We start from the raw sequence: 7,416 nt of genomic DNA, 5'->3' as shown, positions 1-7,416 counted from the left end.
ATATATCGTCAATGTATCATATATCCGGTATATCCGAAAAAGTAGCACACTTTAAAGCATAGAGCAGTAATATATTTATATTTCGGTAACTACGTCCAACGGAAGCGAAATCTTCGGTCACTTTCTGACTGGACATAGATTTAAGTACATATAAATATGCATATACATATGTGTGCGTGTGTGTGTGCGTGTGTGTGAATTAAGGTTATGACTGATTTCATATTAAGAAAAATAGAAAACTATCGTAATATCTTAAAATTTTTGAAGCCTATCACATAGAGAAATAGTGTTCGTCTACATTTTGGTTAAAATAAAACAAAGTCTCGTTGAAGTCGCGGAGATGCTCGTAAATAAATCAATGAATCAAGGGTTGCTACTCTTGGGTGATATCTTTTGAATGGTTATCACATTTCAATTTGAATTTTGGGCAAATATGTTGGATGGTAAATTTGTTTGCATTATCTTCTATATATATTCTAGGAGTGTGTGGTGTTTGTATCCTTGAGTGCTGGCGTAGTTTGTCATGGGAACATGTTTCTTCTATGTGTGGAGTTCGTATACTTTGTATATCCAAATTTCATGTCCAGGAAATACACACACACACACACAAACACAGACACACACGCCCACACACACACACACACACACACACACACACACACACACACACACACACATGCCTAGCAGATATACTACCGTGGTAGGTTTAGCTATTTCTCCGTACACTGAAAAGACTGACGAGCAACCTTAATCGATTTATGAAACTTTTGGTTTCTCATCAAGGGTACGATGTATATTTACAGAGAGAGATATAAATAGATGTGTGTGTGCGCGTGTGTGAATTTATAAGTTGCGTCGGAACAATATGCATATACACCTGCATACACACAGACACACACACATACACACATATATACCTTTATTTGTATGTGCATTGAATAGCATTGCACATATTAATGTATTATTACATGTTTGTGAACTTCGCTTTCGCAGCACCACAATAACAGGAATATTGAGATTAAACCTACAAATTGTCAAACCTGCTGTCAAAATATGAAAAGATTCACATGGCATAAGATACACAGATGCAACATACGTCATCTATGCCAACCCCTATCTGTACATGAGCACTTCCACTGATCTCGCTTTCCATATGTGAAAGTATACTCGCGCATGAAAATATCTAAGTGCGAGCATATATATATAGTGAGTTCAAACAATTAAAGCGACAAAAAAAACAAAAAACAACGTGAGGACGTGAGACAGATATTGTGTTACTGGACGCTCAGGAAATATATATACATATATATATATATGCATACTCAGACATATTGTTATGTGCGAATGCATTATTATTATTTTTATTATTATTATAATTGTTATTATTATTATTATTATCATCATCATCATCATCATCATCATCATTATTATTATCATCATCATCATCATCATCATCCTCATCATTATTATTATCATTATTATTATTATTATTTTGTCCCTTTCATTCAGCATCCTTTTTCCTGTCAAATCGCTATGTTGGACCGTTCAAATCTGCACAATTTTTCTCACTCCATTTTCTTTCATTCTCTCCATTTTTTTTTTCTCTAAATCAATTCTTTCGAAGAGCGTAGGTTCGAAACGTAAAATAGTTTCCATTTTTCTCGAGCGTTAAACTAATGCACTAGCTTCATCTTTTATTTTCTATAAAATTGAACTGTATATTTGTGTATATATACGTGTGTGAGTGCGTGATATATATATATATATATATATATATATATATATATATATATATATCGTTAGGTAGTTACGTTGGTAGGTTGGTAGGTAGAAAGGCAAGTAGGACATACTCTTGGTTGATGGGGCTAGGGTATTCCAAATTCTTGCACAGTGATTTCCGTCACTGGCGGTCCCTTCCCATCCGATCTGCAAAATTCAAGGCAAAACCTCTGCAGCTACTCCCCTATCACGTCTAGCCATTTAGTGCGTGATCTGCCGTAATGCCTCTTCCAGCCCACAGCTGCTGCGATATATGAAAGTAAAGCCCTGGTAGGACGATCTAGCGGAGGAATGAGGATATATTCGTTTCAGCGCCTGCGATGGATAGCTATAAGTTGAGAGGTTGTGTGTGATGCATGCTCGCACGCAATAATCTGTTGGAAACGTGATGGTACTGTCTGATGTTTCAGATTGTTCTTCGGACTCTGCTACCTTTGCCAGGACTCTGCTATCTTTGCTAGGGCCTTCGAGAGGGGCTTCGTTTCTGCTCAATAGGGGAGAATGGATAGGACCGACAAGTTGTAGATGCGGAGCTTCGTCTTCCCGAAAATAGTGTAATGACGCCAAAGTGGCTTCCATAGGGAGCACGTGAACTCAGCGGCGAGATCACATCAGCAGTTGATCACCGTGATCCTGTCTCCATGTTGTTGAATGTGGAGCTTAGATAGATATACTTGTGTGTGCGTATGTGTGTGCATGTTCTTTTTGTGTGTATGTTTTCTACATGCTGTCATATCATGTATTTATCTGTGACATAAGAAAACATTACATCAGCCATATTAACACTCTTCTCACCAACTATACCGCTTCCACAACGACGCCGCTACACTAATTTCAGCATCTGCACCATCATACACAACCACTTCCAACTGAATCTGCATCAAAATCTCTGGCATCACAAGAAAGAAAACATTATCCAAATTTTGCATTGCACGGTTTCCAGGATTACAAAGATTCTCAGCTTTCACCTCCGGAAGCAGTCCTAGCAGTATACTCACATGAAAAGCATTATTGCATAGAGACCAATGTAACTGTGCTTCCGTAAATATGCTCGTCTCTACGGTTCAGTTAATATGTATTGCTTACAGGTTTTTCTTGTCCTCTACTGCTGCAGATCTAACAAAACACAAGCGGATAACCGGTGGTGGGGATGAAAAATCAATAAAGATCATTGAATACAGTTGTTTCTGTAGTCGATGCTACTTAATTTCCTTACGCATTATTTGTTATTTATTGCAGGGTATAAAAGATATAACTATCTTTTATTTAAGAAAACAACACAATAATGAAATTAGTGCTAAAATACCTTAGATGTAGGAAACTTTCTTTTAAATTTCGATGTGGGAAATCTTTATCTCTCGAAATATTGCTGAGAGGATAAAAGCTGCTGTTTAAAAGGAAGGATACTACAATTAGAGGATAAGCAAATTCTATACTAAATCAAAATAATTTCCCTCCCTCCCTCTCTCTTACTCTCTCTCTCTTCCTCTACACCTCTCTTTGTTGTCCATCTCTACCTTTCTCTGCCTCTCCACCTCTCTCTCTCTCTCTCTCTCTCTCTCTCTAAACTTGTCTGTATATATCCGAGATATTTATGATTGTGACTAACAGAATATATTCATCAGTGATATATATGTCTGTGCATGACAGTGTATACATATATGTGTGTGTGTGTGCGTGTGTGTGTGTGTGTGGGTGTGTGTGTGCGTGCGTGCGTGTGTGTGTGTGTGTGTGTGTGTAAAAGTGTACATTTAAACACAAGAAAACTGCCTTCAAACGGGCAGTTTCTACACGCTAGAAGTAGTAGTCAACACGACTGAAACCACATTTAAGAGTAATCTTCAAAAGGAATGAAAAATAAAATCTCTTACTTTGGTAAATTATTCCGGTCACACCTAGCTTTCACAATTTTCGAAATTTCTCATCAGTGACTGCGCCATAACACTAATATATAATTAAGAGACGAATAACACATGCCTCATCGTTGTGCATTATAAGTTTTCAAATTCACCGAGCAAGCGCAGCTTCAGTTGGCTGAAAATAGGAATGAAAATAGCTGTGAGATATGCAGGGATCTTGCATTTGTAGATCCATTATTTAGGCAGAATGGTATGCATATAAGATTCCAATACCTTGTGAGTAAATTACAATAGTATTCAAAATTGGTCATTCCAAGTATAGAGTTTGTACACAGTGCTATTGAATCGAGGGTTTTATTTAAAGTGACTTTAAATTTAAAAAAAAAAAAAAAACTTTAGATAACACCCTCCATTCAACAGCACTGTGTACAAACTAACCAATTGCAAATACCGTTGGAATTCACTCACAAGGTATTGGAATTTTATATGTATACTATTTTGCCTAAATAATGGATCTACAAATGCAATATCCCTGCATATCTCATATCTAGTTTCATTCCTCCACTTCACTATCTATTTCGTATCTTATCTAAATTAACTATTGCTTAACCATTTTCTCACACAGTCTCCGATGAAGGGATATAGTAAATAACCCGGAAACAGTTGTAAGACCTTCTAAGTATAAATGCTCTGAAATCTACAGAGCCCTGTTTTTTTTATCTCATTCTCAAAAAAAATTACATATATATATTTATATATATACAGGCGGTAAATTAGAACATAGGAAAGGTTAATGTTTGAACATGAAATATAGATTTACGATGTGGCAGGTTCATGACTTGTAAAAGCTTTGGTCAGACATATCGTCTTATTGACTAGCCTATCTCTTAACTATTATATGATTATATTTACGAACTACACAGTTTATAATTGTGATAACAAGACTTAACTTCAAACGCTACGATAATTATTACTCTGATTCCTTGCTCAAACAACTCGAATTTGTGAACGCAAATTATGCACCAACATCTGGGGTTAGACGCAAATATATTTCGCATTCATCGATTATTTCATAGAATTACAATGATTCACCAGAGAAAATAGGATTTTTAGATTTCCGATAAGCCTAACGATAATCTGACATGTGAGACAAGGGAAAAAATATATAAAGAGCTTTGGCTTGTAAACTGACATATGCAAGGTTTATAAATGCCATTCAAACTAAGTCCTAATTTGAATATCTTTTTTTGGTTTGCTGCAGTAGAAGCTGGAGAATAAATTTATATTTGGCTGACGATATCTGTATTTTACTGCTTGCAATATCGTGCACTAATTCCATTTGTAACATAGCCATGATTCTAAGTACTTTATATTTTAGTTGCTTTTATATACAATGATTAAATTCATCTGAAACCGACGCGCTTTATAAGACACAAGAAACCATAACACACTATAATTATATAATATACATTATTTACTTAAATAACAAAGTGATTTTTTTCCTATTGAAAATCACTCGAAATATTGAAATTATTTTTGCGTCTATTTTCTATAAATTAATATAAATCTCTTCAAGTCTGGTGTGATTAGCGTCCGAGAAGCATCAGTAGTGAAGAAAATAAGAAGTTTATTGAAGCGACAAATGTCACGGGAAAATTCCTTATAGAATAAATAGTCCATGTAAAATTTGCCGATGATATGCGTTTTAAGAGAAAAAAGATTGCCTAAATTTAGAATGGATTTACGTGATTACAGTTATTCCAAATTCAACGGTTGTTCGTTTAACCAAACGTAAGTTGGTGTATATATATATATATATATATATATATATATATTCATATAAATGCAGCTAAACGTTTATGTTATTGAAATTCTTTTACATCGACACATGTTTCGAAGATATCACTGGTACTATTCTAAAGGAATAAAATGGTGTAAAACAATGTAATCTTCTCTTCGGGGAAATGAAGAAATGAAACTCGTTAATAAGACTTTTTAACAGAATATGATGCATACGTATAAAGATTAACTGAACGCTATTAAGTTTGTATTAAAATAGCGCTAGAGGATATAACGTCAAAGATTGCATATAGAAAGAGGAGGGGTAAAAGACAGAAAAAAAAACAAACAAATAAATGAGACGTATATAGCGATATGTAACTTAGATAAAGCTCTAAAGTCTTGGAAACGATATGTCTAGTGAATGTAAAATGTAAGAAGAAAATTAATGTTTAAATTATATATAATGATAGATATCACTTATATGAAATAAAGGTGTGTTTCTGCCAATGTTTACATCGGTATGCGCGCTCTATAACCGTGTTTACAAGGGGATTTTTAGAAAAAAAGTATAAAAAATAGTTCAGAAATACAGAGAAGACACAATTCCTTCAAATCGAGAGAATCGAAATTGAGAAGTACCAAAATTGGGGGAATCAACCAATCTAAATTAAATTGTTAATTGTGGCCTTTTAGATACCAAATTAATTTACTAAGCCCTGTACTGTTACGTTTATTCCAATCCCTAAACGTAGAGTAATGATTGGAAATTCTTTTAGATAACTGAGAAGATGATCTGCCTATATACCAGAAGTAATTTTACACTGGTATATATAATTTTTAATTTTAGAGTTACTTGACATAAACTTCATTCTGTTTTAATAATCTTGTTATTAATATTTCTACGGAGATGGATTGTATTAGCTAAATTAAGATTAGTATTAGTTAATGTATCCCTATTTAACAGACTAATATTATGTGAGGAGATTATTTGTAAAAGATTTTTGTGTTGGAAAAACCAATCCTATCCGTGTGCGAGTTGATAATAGAGTAATACCTAGAATTCTTTGGAAAATTCCTAATAATAGCTTCACGAAACAGCAAATGAAGATTAGATTTTATTTGCCTCCCTTAAGGAATAATTAACCATTTTTTTTTATTAGTTACCTTATGTTTAGTGTAACTATTTTTGAAAGACATATATTTACCTTTAGAACGATAATAGGAGTTTAAATAAGGGTTATCTCCCTTCCTCTGTTTGGTGTTGGCGTCTAAATTGAAATCGATATCGTTTATATTATTACAACTAGATTTCATATCTCCATTAGTAAAAGTAGAATAAGATTGAATGGAATTAATGGAGGTAACTTTCTCTGTATAACCTGCTTTAAGTAAAAGCAGAGTTATAAAATTCGGCCTTGTCATTGAAAATTTCAAAATTAGCAGTAACTTACACAATCTAAATGAAATATTCTTCACTAAGTTCCTAGTAATTGCCGTAGAATGATTACTGAATTTGCTAATATACATAAGGTTGGCTGATGGTTTGTGATATGGGAAGTGCGAATTATTGTGTAAGTTAAGTTAATATCTAAAAAGTTGGTTTTCGTTACATCATCATCAAAAAACGATGCTTAAGCCCATTCTATGGAAAAAAAACTGAACTAAGCTATTCTTAACTTTTTGTACTTTTTGGTCAGAAACATTTTGAAGGTAATGTAAGCAATCATCACGATATAGACCTCCATTTATGTTTGCAAACTGTTCTGCTATTTCAAAAAAGTATATATGTATAGACTAAATCAGCTACTTGTGCTGAATCAGAACTTTCCATTCTAACATCAAAACCATCCGGTGTGTTTTTACGGACCCACAACTTATTGTCAATCTTATTGTCTCTCTGATAAGATTTCACCATTCGGAGAGAATAGAAATAAGAAGATAAACGTATTGCCCTTCCCTTACTTTAAATCTTTACAACTGAATTGATATCACATCA

This window comes from Octopus bimaculoides, chromosome 6 (genome assembly GCF_001194135.2).
Source record: "Octopus bimaculoides isolate UCB-OBI-ISO-001 chromosome 6, ASM119413v2, whole genome shotgun sequence".
In the NCBI taxonomy this organism is placed as follows: domain Eukaryota; kingdom Metazoa; phylum Mollusca; class Cephalopoda; order Octopoda; family Octopodidae; genus Octopus; species Octopus bimaculoides.
This window is presented reverse-complemented; position numbering follows the sequence as displayed.